The sequence below is a fragment of the Marmota flaviventris genome, chromosome X (assembly GCF_047511675.1).
Source record: "Marmota flaviventris isolate mMarFla1 chromosome X, mMarFla1.hap1, whole genome shotgun sequence".
In the NCBI taxonomy this organism is placed as follows: Eukaryota; Metazoa; Chordata; class Mammalia; order Rodentia; family Sciuridae; genus Marmota; species Marmota flaviventris.
In genome coordinates, this window is record NC_092518.1 from 25,419,839 (window position 1) to 25,440,979 (window position 21,141).

At 32.2% G+C, this 21,141-nt stretch overlaps 1 protein-coding gene across 7 annotated transcripts in view; it reads right to left on the bottom strand.

Annotated features, from left to right (window-relative positions):
* The window catches only part of Dmd (dystrophin), a 2,062,171-nt gene that overhangs the window by 774,554 nt on the left and 1,266,476 nt on the right, over positions 1 to 21,141 (bottom strand). The window lies entirely within an intron of this gene.

Genomic DNA, 21,141 nt, shown 5'->3' on the forward strand with positions numbered 1-21,141 from the left:
TTTCACATTTATTGCCTTCTTTAATCTAACCAGTGACACGCTGATAAAGGTACTATTTAGTCATAGATAATGACATCGGGGTTGAGAAGTGTTAATTAGTTTAGGAGCAGTATGCTATAGCTTTAAATATTGTGGGGACTAGGATTAGGCTCCTTGGATTTAAATCCTTGTTCTAGCTCTGGCCTAATATTTTAGCCAAATATTCTCTAATTATCAATGCCTCTTTTGTATATTAGGAACAATAATAGTATCTGCTTAGTATTAATCTTAGGACTGAATAAAGTAATCTATGAAAATTGCTTATCCAATACTCTGCTTAATAGTGAAACACAACAAAGTCATTAAGTGTTAGCAATTGTTGCCCAAGCTCAAGTGCAAATAAAGAACCAGGATTAGCAAGAGTAAAGTGCTTTTTTTTTGGAATATCAAGGGTTAAAACCATTATCCAAGAATAAAGAATGCAAACTGGTAATGGCAATTCTTTATGGTATTAATAACATTCTAATAATAGAAAAATATTATGTTGTAATATATATGTTGATATAAATCTATTATATAATATTATGATATGAATAGCAGAGAACATTTTAAAATAAACTGGATAAGTATAATAATATATTGGTGTCTAATTTACTAGATTAATATGCTAATATACTACACAATCCCACATACATTGGAAAAATCATTTATTTAAAAAAATTCACTAGTGAACATTATACACTCTAATAGGATCGCTGAAATGTGGGGTTAAAAAAAAAAAAAGATTTAGGGACAAAATAACCAAGCAATTAATTTATAGGTGCAGGAATTTTACACAAAATGTTATTATATATAAATACCATATACACTGAAATCTAACATGCATATATTTACATATTTTGTGTAAAAGGCATATAGATACATGAACAAGGGGTAACATCCAGGTTAGGCTGAAGCAGGCCAGTCTGGGACTGACCTTAGGCTCCCACAGCATTGTTCCCTTGGAAACACTGATGTTAGAATAAATGGAAAATGTTTTTCACTACTTTATTGTATGGAACTATACCTGGACTCAGGGAACCATGAATTGTGACATAGGTCTTGAATCTATGTGACTAAAATGGTGTAGAAGATTGATGGGAAATAGAAGTGATGATTCCTATTGAAGGTGCCCTGCATACCCTTGACTCTCATCCCTGGCAGCCTCTCTGTGTGTGAGGGGGCAAACAAAGTAAACTTCTCAGGGAGCATAGAATGTTTGTCCACAAATAATGAATCACAATGATGTGTCTGATTTGCATGACTTGTGTCCTGTTATAAAGCCAAATAGATTAGTAATAGATAAATAGGCCTAGTTATATTTCATGAGTTCAAACCTGTAACTACATCTATGGTGCTAAATTGTGTGTATATGTATGTGTGTTAAAGAGAGAGAGGTTATATGACAATTGTAATGCTATGTCTGTAATATGTAATCTAATAATGCCTTCAACTTATTTTTCTGGCATTTGAAAGGAGGTAACTAAACCATTTTATTTTTATGGGATCATTTTCTACTCACAAGTAGATGTAAAAAGCATTTTACAGTTTCAACTAACAGCATCTAAGAGCCTCTAGATTTGGAAAGTACTAGAGATAATAGCCATCATATTTTCCTAAAATCTCTAAAACTGAGCTATGAACTTCATTTTTATCTGATTATAAAATCGTTCACATTTCACTTAGGCTTTATATGTAAGTTCAGATATTTGTATGATATTTAACTAACATTGTTGGTTTCTTTCTCATCCTTTCAGTCCCTTTCTCTGTGGTTATAGAGGTAGAATGATTGCTGACATAAAACAGGACAATGAATAAAATTTAATATCAGAATAATGAAATATCAGAATATCAGAATAATGAAATGTTAGCATATAATGAGACTGTTTTCAGTTTAATTATGATGTAGTATTAGGTATATCCCCATAGATCTTATGCTTCCAAGCATCACAACATTTACTTCACAATGTTTAATTTGTTATTTACATGGAGCTCCCTTGCTCAGCTTTTATTTCTGGAAAAGCTACATTCTCACACATGATGAACCTACAATAAATACATTGAATTTAAGGAAATTTCCAAATTCAGGATTATTTTTTTCAATGTAAGAAACAGTAAATGTCTTGATTTGTCAAAATATTAAATATAAGTATAAAAATATAGTTGATAGTTTTAATTAACAGACAAAATATTAGTAAAGTAGACTATATAAAAATCAGAAGCTTCTGTATGACCAAGAAAGCCATAGGTAAAGTTAAAGGACAAATAACAAACTACAAAAAACAATAGTGCATTATATCTCAAATAAGGTACTAGTTTTCCTAAAACATAAAAGAGCTTCTGCAGCTTAAAAAGATAAAGGTCAGTGACCGAAAAGAAAATTGGACAAAAGATAAGGACAGTTCATGAAAAAAAAATATAAATGGATTTAAAAGAAGCTTAGCATTGTTCATAATCAGAGAAATGAAAATTAAAGCTCCATCTATTGCAATGGCAAACATCCAACTCTGAAAACATGCTATGCTGCCAAGGCTGTGGGAAAATACTCATTCTTCTACATGAATGGTGGGACGTGTATATTGGGGCACCCATTGTGGACAACAGTTTGGAAATGTGTATCAAATGAATGAAAAACATTACCATTGACCCGGGACACTGACTTCTAGGAATTTTTTTGTACATATATTTCAGGAAGTACAATCAATGCTTGGTGAGGAAGAACAGATGGCAACTATGGTAGGAGATTTCTTGCTATACTTACAAAAATTGAACAACATACAAGTATCACTTTTGCAAAGAAATAAGTTAATATAATCAGGAAATTACTAGTTTTTCTTCTTATGACAAAATATGGGTGATATATCATACTTTCTATCTTTTAATAATGAATTGTTATTCATAGGATATAACATTTTCTAAAGTTATCAATCAAAAATATACTGGTTATTTGCCTATGACAAGATCACTTAGTTAATGGTGGCAGTGGGGGAATAAAGACCTTCTAATACATATTTTTCATGTTTTCTCCCCTCTTTGAAACCAGTCTTTACATATTGATGAGTTGTTTTATACTGACCATGGACAAAACTAAAAGATGTGAGTTGTTTTTGATATGGAATAAGTAATTTTTGTATCAGTTTCTATGTATTTTAGAATAATTTAAACTTATGTTTACTACTTTTCATCCTCAACAAAATATATACATAAACACTTGATTCGTTAAATGCACATTTTTTTCCTAATAATCTTTTCAAGTATAGAACCATGCTTTTCATACAACATCTTCCCTATGGTGAAAGAAAACAATTAAACACACTCAGTTCCCTTATGTGTTAATTTAGTATCTAACCAAATCTTGACCTAATTTCACACAACATTAGCTTCCTTGTTCTTTCATTTCTGAATGTTAACTTCAAATGTGTAGACATGTTAATGTTAAGATAAAGAGAGGTGTCCATTTTAGAAATAAACAGGAATTAAATATTATACTTTATATCTTATACAAAAATATTGTAGGGAGGTTAAACTGTTAACTATAAAAGGGTAACAACAGAACTAGAATAAAATATTGGGGTGAAGAAGCCCTTTAGAAATGTATATGAGGGCTGGGGATGTGGCTCAAGTTGTAGCATGCTCGCCTAGCATGTGTGAGGCACTGGGTTTGAATCTCAGCACCACATAAAAAGAAAATTAAGATATTGTGTCCACCTAAAACTAAATAAATAAATAAATAAACATTTTAAGAAATAAAGGCATATGAAAAAAATGATTGAACATGACATTTGTATTGCTCATCTAGAAATCAAAAGCCAATTAACAAAATTAAAACTCATGCCAACTGGTAATATCTGTAACATCTATCAGACAAAAGACAATAGTCTACTATATAAAAAGATCTTTTCAAAGAATGAAAAAAGTTGGAGGAAACTACTGGAGAACTTGGACTCAAAGATCCAATATTGTAAAGATATCAGTTCTCTTCAAATAAACTAAAATTCAGTGCAATCCCAATAAAAATGTAGCAGATAGTTTTTACCAGAAACTGACTTGCCAATTCTAACATTTATACAAAAGTGAAAAGGGCCAATAATATCCAAGAAAATCTTAAAGAATAACAAAGTTTAAGAATGTTTTTAACCAGATATCAATGTTTATTACAATTGTGTATGTTGTATTTATGTGAGAACAAAAATCCTATAGTGATTTAGTTTATAATGATGTCACTTTTGTTAAGTGATGAGAGGATGATCTTTTCAATAAATTGTAGTAGATTAATTAGATATTCATTTAAAAAATATTAATCTTGACTTTTACTTTATAACATATGTGCACAAAAAAATCACTTGTAGACCTTTTGTATTTATTTATTCATTTATTTATTTATTGTACTAGGGACTGAACCCAGGGGTACTTAACCACTGAGCCACATCTCCAGAAATTTTTATATTTTATTTAGAGACAGGGTCTCACTAAGTTGCTTAGGGCCTTGTTAAGTTTCTGAGACTGGATTTAAACTTGTGATGCTCCTGTCTCAGCTTCCCAACCTGCCAGGATTACAGGTGTGCACCACTGCACCTGGCCACAGAATGTTTTGGACCTTAATATAAAAGGAAAAACAATATTTTCTTATCATAATATTTTTAGGGTCATTATTTGTTAAATTAAGTTATACAAATCATTAGCCATAAAGAATAAAATAAGTAAATTGAATTTCATTCATAATGAAACACTATTAAGAGCAAAAAGCAAGGCATTAAGTTGGAAGAAGATATTCACAATGCATGCATTTGACAAAAACTTTGTATCTAAATAATTCGTCTAACTGTAAGAAAAAAAATGCTTTTTTTCTCTTACAGTTAGATGAATTTTTAAATTCATTTACTTTTTAAATGGGCCAAAGTTTTGCAATAAGATTTCACATAAGAGGATATAAAAATGGCACTAATCATCAGGGGACTGTAAATTAAAACACAATGTGATACCCAATTAACATCCACTAGGAATAGTAAAAGAACAGTAAGAATAAAAAGAATAGTACAAGAAAACAAATAAAACATACATACATAGAACAACTGGAATTCTCACACACTACTGGTGAAGGAGAATTGCATAATCACACTGGAAAACTGTTTTGTGGTTATTCCGGAACCAAACACACATTTATAATGCAGTCATTCAACTCCCAAGTATATTCAAAATGCAGCAAAGGAAACAAATACTGTGGCATATTCATACAATAGAATACTGCACAGAGAAAAAGTAAACAGACTATGGTACATGCGACAGCATAGAATAATCTCACAAAATAATGTTGAACTCTGAAAGTTCAACAGAAGGGCATATACTAGATAAGCTTATTGACATTAATTTTAAAGACAGACAAATCTAGATGTTAGAAGTTGGAAGAGGAATTACCTTTGGGAGAGGGTGGTAACTAGAAAGGAGTTTATAACTGAGGGGTTTCTGAGGTCATGTTCTAATTCCTTTAATTTTTAAATTTTTGCTGATATATAAATCATAAAATAATACATATTAAAATATTTTTAAAAATATTTTTTAATTTGTTGATGGACCTTTATTTAATTTATATGTGGGGCTGAGAATCAAACCCAGTGCCTCACACATGCTAGGCAAACACTCTATCACTGAGCCACAACCTCAAACACCGTATTCTAATTCTTGATCTGAGTGATAGTAGCATGGCTATGCAAAATTTACAAAATCCATCAACTTTTACTCTTAAGATTTGAATAATTTTCTGTGCATCTTTTATACTTAACTTTAAAAGATTGCATAAAGTATTTTAGGAATTTAAATGTATTCATTCCCTTCACCTTTAAAATTCCACTTCTGTGAATTTTCCTAAAGGAATATCAAAGATAGAGACATATGATCAGAATGTTCAATTCTATCACTTATATTAGTGAAGAACTGATATAAAAGTCCCATAATTAGAATAATTATATTCACATAATGGAATAATTGTATTCATTTAAATACATATAATGAGAAATATTCTAGTACATAAAAAATATTCATGACATATTTATTATTTTAAAATAAGTTATATACCATAAATTACACCTTCCATTTTCTACACAGCTTTTACATATCAACATGTACACATAGCAAAGAACCTGACTTGACATTCCTTAAAGGACATACAAATGACCAACAGATATATATATAATATATATATATATATATGAGAAAACAATTGACAGAGTGAAGATACAACCTAAAAATGGGAGAAAATAATCTGCAAACTATACATGTTGGCTGAGAAACAGAATATATAAGGAACTCAAAAAACTGAATAGCAAAAATACAAATAACCTAATAAAAATGGGCAAGATAGTTAGACATTTCTCTAACAAAAGTTTATAAATAGCCAACAGATACATGAAAATATACTCAACATTACTAAAACAAATGAAAACCACAATGAGATATCATCTCATGCCTGTCAGAATGGCTATTACCTGCACATCCCCCCCAAAAAGAAAAAACGTGTTAGTGAGGGTGTGGAGAAAAGAAAATTCTACTATACTGTTGTTGAGACTGTAAAATAGTATGATCATTATGGAAAATAGTAGGGAAGTTCCTATTTTTTTAAAAGAACCACTATATGATTCAGCAATCCTACTACTGGTATGTATCCAAAGTAAATTAAATCAATATGTTGAAGAGACATATGTACTCCCATATTTATTCCAGCTCAATCCACAATAGTCAGGAAATGGAAATAACCTAAGAATCTATGAACTGAATTGATAAAGAAAATGTGGTATATGTGCAAAATGGAATACTATTCATCTATAAAAAAAAGAGTGAAATCCTGGTCATTTGTGACAACATGGATGAAAGTAGAGAATATTATGTTAAAAGAAATAAGCCAGCCACCCAAAGACAAATACCTCATGATCTCACTTATATGTGAAATACATGTATATAAGAGAAGTTGATCTTATAAGAGTAAAATAGTAATTACCAGAGACTAGACAGAGTGGGGAATATGGGGAGAGGTTGATCAATGAGAACTAAGTTATAGTTAGGAGTAAGAAATTCTGGTGTGCTATTGCATAGTAATGTTAGTATAGAAAACAATGATATACTGTACCTCTCAAAAAGCCAGAAGAAAGAACTTTGTATGTTTATACCATAAAAGGATGATTATTTCAGAAGTATGTTTAACCTAATCTAAACATTACACAAAACATGTGTGAATCAAACATTATACGGTACCCAACTAATACATACTATTTTTATGTTTCAATAAAATTAATTTTGATTTAATAAAGCATAAGTCTTTTAAAAGTTCTTGTGTTCTCACATATGTCATTTATAACTCAGTTGTGATTTTAGCTTATTTGTGAACATCCAAGTTCACTAGAACAGTCAGACTAGGCATTGCCTGGAAGCTGGACTAGAGAGATCTCTTATTTGAGGAACACAGATATATAAAAGTGTATGATATGGGTCAGTCTATAGAACTAAGGAATATGTGCTAAATTCTAGCATTGTCCATGTAATTAAATAAATGAATATTTACCTACTAACTATTTTTGTTTCAACTACTGCTCTATATACTGTCTAAAAATTGATTGCTTCTTTAGTTGAAGTTTATCATTGCATGGCTAAGTATAAACCTCCAATGACAACAGCCTTTACTTTGATAAAAGCTGAGTAACAGTGCACTCTGAATGCCATTAAACAAATACCCTCTTGCCACCAATCAAAAGTGAAAACTTCTAAATTTAGTAATATCAATTAAATAATTAATGTAGACCATTATCATCTTTTAAGCAAAATGCTTATTGTATGAATTATTTGGAGACCTCATTTTGTCTCAAATATTTTACAACTTCAATAAATTAAAACAACTAGAGAACCAGGCTTAGGAAAGATGTATTCTCAAGTAGAATGTTCTGTTTTTGTTGTTGTTGTTGTTTTTTTACAGCTATTCTCAAGGTAAAATCTCCCTAACTGGAAGGTCATTTATTTTCTTTCCCTCCAAAAATTTAATAAAATATAATGAATATAAAACTGAAAAAATATAATATGGTTCTATGTCACCAGACATTTAAAAATTATAAATTCATATATAATTTTACAGTAAATAATTGCAAGTAAATTTTAGAACTGTCACACTCCAATGGCATATCTATTAGGATTTTACTTTAAAATTAAGTGGATTTAATTTTTAAAGTATGAATTTAGTTACAATCTTTATAGATCTATATTTCATATATTGCTTCCAATTTTAGGTGAATACAATAGTGAATATTATACTAATATCAATAGTGAAGTCTGCAGTTTCAAATCGCAATGTATATTAGTTTTATTGTACAATCACTCCATTGCCACACCTTGATTTTGTTATTATTCCTAAAGATTTCAAATGCATAATACACAATGAGGTAAGTGAATAGTGGTAGGAAAATTTCAAAGTCAGTAAAATTTGATGTACAATAAATAGGTTTGTAGTCCTTGGAGTATACTGCCCTTATTACCATACTAAACCCATATTGGCTTTTCAATAAACCTTGGTGTTCATGAGCAGTATTCTTGTTCATTAATTTCTTAGTTTGAAGTGTAAACAACTACCCTTTATGGTTTTAAAATCTTTAAGAATATACAGTACATGGAAAAATTTTTTTTTGTTTTGTTTTTACTCTTTACCTTGATTCAAATCTACCCGAAAGTTTGCTAACAAGCCCTGTAATGGTCCCAGAGGCATTATACAAATGAAATTAATTGGTGAAATTTATTTGTCCAAATTTCAATAGCTCCCATTTTTCCTCTAACATGGGATTTATAGGGATTTACACTTACCTAACTACCCACCTACCCACATGCCATTAAACAAATATCCTCTTTTTACTACATAATGTGATTTTGATCACTTACTGTTTAAACATTGAGAACAATAAAACAAAGAAGTTAATGCAATTTTATATGGCAGGTACACATTCCACAGAATATGTTCTTACAAATTAACAATATATTTTTCTTTCTCCTTCCTTCCCAGCCATATTCACTGTAAAACAAGAGGTACTTTACTCTTACACATTCCCATCAGAAATCTTACATCTTATTTGCCTGAAAGGACCTTAGCAAAAGTCTGGCTGATACAGATAACACATTCTTAAGAAAACACTGTTTTTAAATAAATATTTGTTTCATTTGACCAAAATTCAAAGAAAACAAAGCCATGATCCGTGTAATGTTATCTACAAAGTAGGAATCATAAAAAGTTATAATACCTTGATATATATTACCTTAGTCTTTGAGGTATCTGCTAAAATTAGCTTTTTAAAAAATAGAATTTTTAAAATAATCTCCTTATTTTTACTTTTATATAAATCATTATACTTTACGGCAAACAAAAAGGGAAAATATACTACATGATCACATATGCTTAGTTTTAGAATATCAACTGAAAATATTTTAAAATCTATTAGAGGGATTGGAAAATTCCAACACACCAATAAGGTGACATTTTAGAAAAAAAAGAAGAAATAAATCAGAACAAAAGAGTTTACAAAGAACAGAGTATGCTCACTATGCCCATTCCTGAAATAATTAAGATCAAGGAAAATGCTAGAGACTATAACTGTCTCTTAATATCAGTAAGCATGATATTAATAATAATAATGGCCATGGTACCATTTTGAATACAGTGATGACTATGGTTTCTATGCTAAAAATTTTTAAGTCTAAATCCAATTTAAAAATTAAATACAATTTTAAAATAAGTTCCTTAGTTGTACTCACAATTCTAATGTTTAAAAGCCAAACTATGTTGGACAGCACAGATAGAGAACAAGTCATCATTGCAAAAAGTCATCTTAGGGCAGGTGCAGTGATACATGCCTGTAATTCCAGAAACTCAGGAGGCTAAGGCAAGAGGATCTCAAGTTTGAGGCCAGCCCCAACAATTTAACAAGGTCCTAAGCAACTTAGTGAGACCCTGTCTCAAAAAATATATGTAAAAATAACTAGGGATGTAGATCAGTGGTGTAGCACCCTTTGGTTCAATCCCCAGTAACAACAACAGCAACAACAACAAAGTCAGTGCTAAAACCTATACTACTTGCTTCACTAATGATGCAACCAAAAGTCTTGTTAATTTTCTTGATTTTTAAAAGGTATTTTAGATAATAAATTCATGACTGTTCAATTACATAAACCAATTTTGTTAAATGTGGATTGAGGCTTTTACTATCAATATATTCTGGCTACAAAACTTGTTTTCCAAAACTCATTCCCTAAAAAAAAAGAAAATTATCATGCTGAAAAGGAGTCCTGTTTCTTTGCCTTCATCAAAATGGAATCATTTTATTGTGATGTTTAAAAATATCAAGATTAAAAATCATTTTGGGGGCTGTGGTTGTAGCTCAGCAGTAGAGTGCTTGCCTAGCATGTGCAGGGTGCTGGGTTCAATCCTCAGCAACACATAAAAATAAAATAAAGGTATTGTGTCCAACTACAACTAAAACAAAATAAAAAAACATTTTTATTAAATGTCACAATTCACATAACTCACATTTATATTTTCTCTGTGTACTATTCTATATTATTACAAATTGATGTGTTATTGTTAATACTGTGAAGTAAAATGCATGTTGCATTATCCTATAAATGAAACATGCCTAACAAAGAAGAAAATCAATGTCCTTGGGAGTTTTAATGCTGTTGACAAGTAAAATAACAACATGATTTAGAACAGCTACTCCTGGAGATGGTGATGCTTAGGAAGAGTGTTTATTGGTTTTGAACACAACCAGAGTAGGTAGCATTGGTATGTTAGGCTGATGTTTTACCAGGTGTGCAGACAATTCAAGTAAAGGGAATAAAACCTGTATGGGGGAGTCTCTTCCAGTCAGCTAGAAGAGCACAGGGAAAAAGAGAACCTATGAGGAAATAATGAAGAAAAGAAATATTTGATTTCTCTGGGAAAAATGAAAGGTCACGTCATAGGTCAGGGGCCAAAACAATTTTATTTCCTGCTTGAATTGTTGCATTTAGCCATTTCAACAAGAGTCTTGGGCAAAGGGCAGAAAACTCTTGACTCATGGGTTAAATACAGCTTTCACCTGTTTTTATACAGTTTTAGAAGAACAATTTTTATGTTTTAAATAATTTAAAAATCATGACAGGTGACACATGAATATTATGTAAAATTCAAATTTATGCCCGTAAATAAAGTGTTATTGGGACATGGCCATGCCCATTTGCTTGCATAGTGTTTATGTTTTAAGGCTGCTTTAACAATATTAAGAGCAGCATTGAGTAGTTGTGGCAGAGACTTTATGGCCAGCAAAGCCTAAAATATATGGTCTCTGGACCTTTATAGGGTAAAACTGATCCTTGTTCTACATTACCAAGGAGTTGCTCCACCTCTAGTACATCTAAGTTTTTTTCCCTGCCTGTCTCCCAGAGCTGTTTTAATAAGTGAATAAATGAGGGTGGTACCAGGGATTCAATGAGAAAATTTAAATGAGTTTGCTGAGGAAACTTGGAAAATGGATGAGACAGCATCCTTAAAAGGAAACTTTTAAAAATCCACAGCCTTTCTGGCCTGCCATTTCATTACAGCTTACCCAGTCCCAGGGCTACAGATGCTCAAGTCTCTTATATAAAATGATACAGTATTTGCATGTGAACTACATGTGTCCTTCTGTGTCCTTTAAATCATCCCTGTATTACTTATAATACCTAATATAATGTAAATGCTATGTAAAGAGTTGTTGTACCATATTGTTTAAGGAATAAAAACAAGAAAAAAGTTTATACATGTTCAGTTACAGATGCATGTTTTTGGAAAAATTTTGAACAGCAGTTGGTTCAATCTAGGGATGCAGAACTTATGGATAATAGGGGCCAAATGTATGTGTAAATGTCTGGTTTGGCTAAGCCATCCACCTGGCATCAGGTAGCTGAATCTTGCAGATGCAGTCAGCTGACATTTGGAACTTAAATATTGCTAATGATAAATGCTTAGTAAGAATAAATTGTCTATGCTATTATTCACTTTCATATTGTTTTGTTTTCCACAAAGTTGTGTAGCTTAGAAAAAAAGAGCAAAAGAAAATCAAAGCCAGATGCAGTGGTGCACACCTGTAATTCCAGTGGCTCAGGAGGCTGAGACAGGAGAATCCCAAGTTCAAAGCCAGGATCAGCAACTTAGTGAGGCCCTAAGCAACTTAGCAAGACCCTGTCTCTAAATAAAATATTAAAAAGCACTGGGGATGGGGATGTTGCTCAGTGGTTAAGGACCCCTGGGTTCAACCCCTAGTACCAAAAAAAAAAGAAAGAAAATCAAACAAAAATTATAAAATGGAAATGATGCTCCAACATAAAAGTCATAAAAATAAATTTTAAAAAATCTTTTGTTATATCCTTTAAGTTATTGCTGGTATCAATAAGCACAGAACTTTGCTGTTCAGTCTGCTTAATACTAGCCAAAAGTCACTATTGAACACTTGAAGTATGGCTATTTAAAATAGAAATAGGTTGTAAGTATAAAATACAAACTGCATTTGAAAGGTTTAGAAGAAAAGAACCATAAAATATCTTGATATTTTTGTATTAATTACAATGTTGGCATAATTCAATTTTAGATACAATTGGTTAAATAAAATATATCATTACAATTAATTTAACCTGTTTGCTTTTTAGCATTTTAAAGTAGCTATTAGGATTAAAATCCCATGTGTGGGTCTATTATTTTTCTTTTAGACTGCACTAATACAGAATAATGCTATGCAATTTGGAACAGCAGAAAACTGTTACATGAAAGATAATCCATATATATATATATATATATATATATATATATATATATATATATTTTTTTTTTTTTTTCATGTGATTTTTATTATATCTTCTGATTTCCTGATTTTAACAAAAAAGTAAAAGGTAAATAATTTGTAAATTGATATAAAATATTTTAAAACCAACAAAAAATGCTAAAGAAATATTTTAAGCAAGCATTATGAAAGAGAACAAAATATTAGCTTATCTTGGACAAAACATCACCAATATGCTTCCTACACTCAGAAGAAGCCTTATGTGTGTTGATTCAATATTCTTAATCTCTGGCCTCCATGTTTAACTGAATTGTCATGCTAAGAACTCTGAGACCTGTCCTCTAAACACATTGTACAGGAAATTAGAACACTAGTTTCATTTGAAGATCCTTGCTTGTCCAATATTTTGGCTCCCAGGCTGCATACCATGCAACACTATTATTCATCAACTTCTAATCTAAAGCGGCAGGTACTGAAAAAAAGAATGAATGCACATGGATAATGGTACTTTACCAAAAGAGAAAAGGAAAAGAAAAACGGTGATCAATTCCAATGTTGCAGGTGAGGAACTCTGGTGGTGGTTTCACCTGGATTGTAACCAAGGGGAAAATAGAGTAGCATGTGGCTAGATAAGGAAAATGAGAGTTGGGGTATTACATAAATATTGCACTGGAGGAGAAGAACTCAAATTATCATTATTTACTGATGATATGATTCGATACCTAGAAGATCAAAAAAAATTACACGAGAAATCTCCTAGAACTAATAAATGAATTCTGTCAAGTAACAGGATATAAAATCAACACATATAAATCAAAGGCATTTCTGTACATTAGTGACAAATCCTCAGAAAGAGAAACTAAGAAAACTACCCCATTTACCATAGCCTCAAAAAAAAAAAATACTTGGGAATCAACCTAACAAAAGAGGTGAAAGACCTCTACAATGAAAACTCCAGAATGCTAAAGAAAGAAATCAAAGAAGACCTTAGAAGATGGAAAGATCTCCCTTGTTCTTGGATAGGTAGAATTAATATTGTCAAAATTACCTTTTTACCAAGAGCACTATACATATTAAATACAATTCTGATCAAAATACCAATGACATTCCTCACAGAAATAGAAAAAGCAATCATGAAATTCATCTGGAAAAACAAGAGACCCAGAATAGTCAAAGCAAACCTTAGCAAGACGAGTAAAACAGGTGGCATTACTATTCCAGACCCTAAACTATACTACAGAGCAATAGTAATAAAAACAGCATGGTATTGGCACCAAAATAGACCTGTATACCAATGGTACAGAATAGAGAACACAGAGACAAACCCACATAATTACAGTTATCTCATATTAGACAAAGGCACTAAAAACATATATTGGAGAAAAATAGCCTCTTCAACAAATGGTGCTGGGAAAACTGGAAATCCACATGTAACAAAATGAAATTAAACTTCTATCTCTGACTATGCACAAAACTCAACTCAAAGTGGATCAAGGACCTAGGAATTAAACAAGAGATCTTGTGCCTAATGAAAGAAAAAAGTAGGCCCAAATCTCCATCATGTCAGATTAGGCCCCAACTTCCTTAATAAGACTCCTGTAGCACAAGAATCAAAACCAAGAATCAATAAATAGGATGGATTCAAACTAAAAAACTTCTTCACAGCAAAAGAAACAATCAGTGAAGTGTGTAAAGAGCCTAGAGAATGGGAGCAAATCTCTACCACAAGCACATCAGATAGAACATTAATCTCTAGGATATAGAAAGCACTCAAAAAACTTAACACCAAAAAAAATCAAATAACCCAATCAATAAATGGGCCAAGGAACTGAACAGATACTCTCAGAGATGATATATAATCATTCAACAAATACATGAAAAAATGTTCAATATCTCTAGCAATTAGAGAAATGTAAGTCATGGCAGCTATCAAGAATATAAACAACATTAAGTGTTGGCGAGGATGTGGGGGAAAAGGCACACACTGGTGGGACTGTAAATTGGTGCAGCCAATCTGGAAAGCATTATGGAGATTCCTTGGAAAATTTGGAAAGGAACCGCCATTTGTCCCAGCTATCCCACTCCTTGGTTTATACCCAAAGGACTTAAACACAGCATACTAGAGGGACACAGCCATATCAATGTTTATAGCAGCACAATTCACCATAGCTAAATGAATGGGGAAACTTTGGCATATATACACAGTGGAATATTACTCAGCATTAACAGAGGATAAAATCATGGCATTTGCAGGTAAATTGATGGAGTTGGAGAATATAAGGTTAAGTGAAGTAAGCCAATCCCAAAAAACCAAAGGCTGAATATTTTCTTTGATATGAGGATGCTGACTCATAATGGCAATGGAGGGGATGTGCATATGAGGAATGGAGGAACTTTAGATAGGGGAAAGGGGAGGTAGGGGGAAGGAGGGGCCATGTGTCTAGGAAAGATGGTGGAATGAGTTAGACATCATTACCCTAAGTACATGAGTGAAGACACAAATGGTGTGAAAATACTTTGTGTACAACCAGAGACTTGAAAAATTGTGCTCTATATGTGTAATATGAAATGAATTGCATTCTGCCATCATGTATGACAAATTAGAATAAATAAATAATTTAATAAAAAAATATTGCATTGGAGGGAAGAGTAACAGAGGACTGGGAGTCAGGTGACCACTGGAGTTCTAAAACCACCTGTCACTGTTTGAATAATGCAGGGGCCGTCACCAAGTATCTCTGGAATATTCTCAATTGAAAAATACAGAGATTGGATTAGAGCTCCTGAGGTCCCATCTAGCTTGAACTTTATATGAATAAATTTTATCTCTGATGAAGAAAAAAAGGAACGTATAGAGCCCTGAGGGTATCAGTGAGCTTAAGGGTGACCAAGACTTTGTCTCCCTGACCTTTGAACGTCTATGAACACAAAAGATGGATGTTCTCTAAGGATTTATTCAGATCCTGTGACATAGGACTAAAATGTGGAAAATCCTATGACAACAGGATACCTAGTCACCCTAAACAGATGCAAGCTTAATTTCCTTCACAGCAAGATAATGAACAACATAATAAAGCCTAACAAAGCAATTTTGCATACAGACTTGACACAATAAACTACTGGTATTTCAGCCATTTATTTACAGGATTTAAATGTCCTTCCTCCAAAACCAGGATTTCTGCCAGATAACCTGTGTAATGGACCTAGCACAATGGCTGACACCAAATGGCTAACAATTTTGTCCAGCCCAAGATGTCCAGAGCTATCTCTTGGCTCTGGATAAGTTTGCAGCTATGTTTCTGATGATGTGGCAACATTTTAGACTCTGACTTCCAAGAGAAAGGTGAGACACAGCCATTCTCAGGCCTGGGACGCTACCACTTTCAGGACCAGATTAGGCAAATGCAGAATATCTCAAGTCCTAAGGGAACAGCAGAGACATTTTGGGACATCTGCACAACACTTGTGAACTAAAGGGAAAGAAAAATGCCACGTAAAGTCAAATGTAGATGTTGCTCCTAACTTTTGCATTCCAAGTTAATTCCTCAGGGACTGTGTGAAATCCACACACAGCTGTCCATAAGAGCAACTCTGTTGGACCAACATTATAATTTTTTCATTGTGATAACACTCTTTAAACAACAGATACTGTCTTTTCCTAAGCCTCGTAAGAGCCAAAGGTGGAATTAGAACTATAAATTTGAAGTTATGCTCCTTTTCATCAATTTTATATAAATTACTCAGAATTCCAGACTGCATTTAATCTACGTTTTTCACATTGAGAATCATGAATTTAAATAAGAGCACTGAAATTTATTTCAATCATTAAAAATTGTTGAATTGGCTAGTTGGTTATTTGTTGAAAGAAAAATTATTTGGGGCTGTGTATGTGCCAGACATGGTGCTTGGTAATCATACCTTCGTAGTGAACATTTATTCTGAAAGAAAAAAAATATATAATTGAATTACTAAGTGATGAATACTCTAATAAAGACAGACACAAAGAACTGTGAAGGTACAGAATCTGAAGGGACTATTAGCCTGGAGAGAGAAAGGAGAAACAGGTGGTAGAAGGGAAGGAAGATTTCATGAAGGAAAACTTATTTGAGTTGTGTGTAAATTAATGATTAAATGAGCAAAAGCCATTCCAGACAGTTCATGAAAAGGTGAAGTATTGGCCTGGGCTTGACGGTGTGGGGGGAAGAGGAAAGACTTATGAGTAGAGTTGCCAGATAAAATACAAAATACCCAGTTAAGTTTAAATTCACAAAACAATGAATATTTTTCAGTGATATTTTTGAGCACTATTTGGGACACATTTATGCTTAAGAAATCTAGATGTTCTATATTTTCATTTGTTAATTCTTGAAATCCTAGTTATGATTGGAATGTGAAATAACATGATAGCAATTGAGTGAGGTTTAATAGTTTTGTGCACCCTATGGGGTTTGAAGTTATTTTATAAACACTTTTAAATGGAGTTTAAATGAAGTATACTATAGTGTTAGAGTGCAAGGGGAAACCTGAAACCGTTAAGAAGTGAAATCCCATTAATAACCCAAGAAGATCCCATTCTGCTTTCCAAAGATTTCATCTGTGGACGATGCTTGATGGCTGGCACACCTGACAGGGATGGCTTTGATGGAGATTTACTTTGCAAATTGTTAACATCTTTCAGCTTACTCTGCTTCAGTGATTCTCTAAAACTTGGCATACTTTTGCTTGGGTTTCTTCCTTCCTATTTCACTAAAACTTGTTGTTTTACAACTCTTACTGAGGATTGACCTCCATGCTTCCAATTTCTTCTCTTCTATTCTTGAACTAAGACCTTACCCTTGTCCATTTGTTTCAAAAGTAAAGATAAATAGTCCTCGATTTTTTTTGCATTCTACCATTTTCCTTAATAAAGTCTGGGTATTCAGTATGACTAGACTGAATTTTTTTCTTAGTTAGTGGGCAAGATAATTTGATGGCAAATTTTACCATTCATATGTGAATAAACCTTTATAGGTTTTCCTTGAATTTGGGAATAATGCTAATAATTAACGTGCCATCATCAACAATGAGTTGTGAATGTGGAAAAAATCTAAACTATCAATATTAATAGACAATGCTAAAGGAAATATGAAACTATCTTCTGATTCTCTCATTTGAAGAAATGTTAAAAGAATGCAGACAGACAGGGGGAAAGTGTTTCATAGTACTATGTATATTATCATATTATAGAGATAGTTAACTATTAAAAACTGCACTTGTTTTCTCAATTTCATTATGTATGTAGTATTGTCACTTATTCAAAATTAAAATTTGTCATACCTTCTTTTTCTTTAATAAAAAATTTTCATGCTCATACCTAATATTGTATTTTTACTATTATATTTTTGGACTTAAAGAAGATTGCTACAGTAGAATATTCTTCAAGCTCCACAAAATCTGGATCTACATCTGCTTATAGAGCATGGAGGAAAATTTTATTAAGTATCCTAAAATAACCTTTCAGTATAGGCAATGCTAAAATGGGTGGGGTTTTTCTCTTGTTTTGAACATTTTTTAAAAATTTTTGATGGATGCAAAACAACAAAAAGACAAAAATAAAATATGATTTTTGTCTCTGATTTAAATCTAATCTTGTGCACTAAAATACTAATTTGGCTTTGTTTTTATCTGATATTTATGAACAATGAATTGAATCTTTGGTGGAACAATATTTAAAAATTCCTTTTCTTAAGAAAAGACAGTTTAAATAACCCTTAGGCTTTTATCTTTTACCTGCTGCCATTAAATTGTCATAATTATTCATCATGCAACAGGTTGTAACATGTAAAGAAACAATTTAGAGGCTGATATAGAACAATAGAGAATAACAGGAGTTTAATTTCTATGCATCATTTCTTCAGGAAAACACATCACGAGGGGAAATAGCTTTGAACAAGTTCAGTGAGGGTTGCCATTTAGTTAATTAACTTAACCATTTTCATTAGCAGACTCAATATTGACTTTAGAATAATGTCTGCTTAATTTCTTTCAAGCAATGAATATGTATGAAACACTGTCAAAGGTAAAGTAAAAATTAAGACAATATTAGGTAAGAAATAAAAATTCAGTTATTGGAATAAGTCAGAAAAATACATAGAGTTCATTCATAAACTTAGATTTGATTGCAAGGTGTTCCTCCCAACTTTTAAGATATGACCTTGGCATACGCACATTATTTTAGCTGCTTAGTACAGGATTTGTAATAATCTCAATTTTATAAGAATGCACTTCCAAATTGGTTGGAGAAGACTAAAACAATGCATAAATCCAATGCACTGAATATAATTTTCTGCTTCAATTGGCAATCTAGTCTTTTGAAAAACAGACTTACTTTTTAACCTTTTTTGGCCATATTCATTTTATGGGCTTTGATATTAGAATAAATAAAATCAGCAGGCTTGTATTGATTTTTTGAGAAAGAAATCTCATCTCTAATATTCAATGAAATATTTAAAAACAATGAACTGAATCTCTGGTAGAACAATATTTTTAAATTCTCTTTGAAAGAAAAGAGAAGTTCATCAAAACCAACTGATGAACAAATATATGATGGAAAGTGAAGAAAGTAATAACATAGAAATGAAGGATAAATATCAGTAGATTATTATAACTGACTTTTAATTCTGAATTCCTTGTCTTAGAGAGTTATAAGATTTAAAGGTCTACAAAATTAATTACTTTTAAATATTACAATAAACTTTCCATTGAACAATGACTTCCTTTTTTAACCATAGTATTCTTAACCAGAGCACATAGCAGAATCAATTGGGTAGGGATTTATATTTTAATATGTATATATAAGCCCCAGACCAGAGAATCTCATACAGCAACTCTGTAGTGGATTCCTGATACCTAAAACTCATTTTTGTATTTATGATTTGGAAATAGATGCCTATATCCCAGTAGTAGAAACATCCTTGCTGCAGTCCACATGGATTATGATGTTCATTAACTGTAAGAAAATTAGACTGCTTCTGTGTTAACATTTTGTCCCTATTCTCAATCTGCTTTCACGACAAATTTACTAAGTCTAAAACTGAAGTCAAGTGTGGCATAGTAAAGCAAATAAGTTAAGGGTTGAAAGGCCTTGATTTAATGATTTGCTTTACAACCCGCAAGCTATCTGATCTCAGTGGTGTGGGGTAACCTCTCTAAACCCATTTTCTCTTTTGTAGAACAGAGCCCATAATTCTCACAGTACCTATACTTCATAGCTCCTCTTCATCTTGCTTCATATTCACTCCAGAGTCTTCTTTCATCTTGCATTATAATGACACTTACATCCAGCCTTCCCTTTCACAGTACCTTGGCAGGAAGCTAGTTCAGGCCATTATCACCTGGGCGGTTGGAAAAAAATCTCAAACTGGCTTGTAGATCTCCAGTCTCTACCTGAAATACTTCAACTCCTGCACTGCCACCAGATTGAATTTTCGAAAGTAAAACTCAGTTTTAAAGAAGGAATCCCTCAGGATGGGGCTGTAGCTCAGTGGTAGAGTGCTTGCCTAGCAGGTGCGAGGCACTGGGTTTGATTCTCGGAACAATAAATAAATAAATAAATAAAATAAAGTCTATCAACACCTAAAAGTATTTTCTTTAAAAAAGAAGAAACCCCTCCTATTTAGATAAAGTACCAGTTTTTCTTCTATGTGCATATAGGGAAAGGACAAACTACCCATTCTTCTCTAGAGATTCTGGTACATTCTCTCAGAGTGATGCATCTCTCAGAACATATCTTAACATTGTATAACACCATGTTTTGAAATATGAGTACATCATGGAATGGCTAATTCAAGGTAATTAACATATGCTCAAGTTTGCTTACATTACTATAGTAATCTTTTTTAAAGTATCCATCTAGTGGTGCCGGGAAAAATAGTTAGAAGGAAGCCCTACTAACTACTCAAGGGAGCTAAGGCCTTCCCTCAGAAAACACTCATTGGGGAAATAAATATATCAGGTCACTTAACTCTCTTTAGGTGGGCCCATACTAGAAGCAGTTGAGTCTATTGTCTTTAATTGGACAGAGTTCTGCACAATAATCATTGAAAACCACCACAGAAGATAAAGATTGTGGTTCCTTTGCTTGGCAGTTAATGATTTTCAAACTCCTGCCCAAACATACCTTTTCAATTTTGAAAACAATAACCCTTCTATACTCAGAAGCAATCTTGCCATAATATTTTGTTTACAATTTCTCTACCTGTAATCATTGTCCCTCTTCTCTCGAGTGTTTAAAACCCTACTTCAGAATGGAACAATGTCTACATGAGGG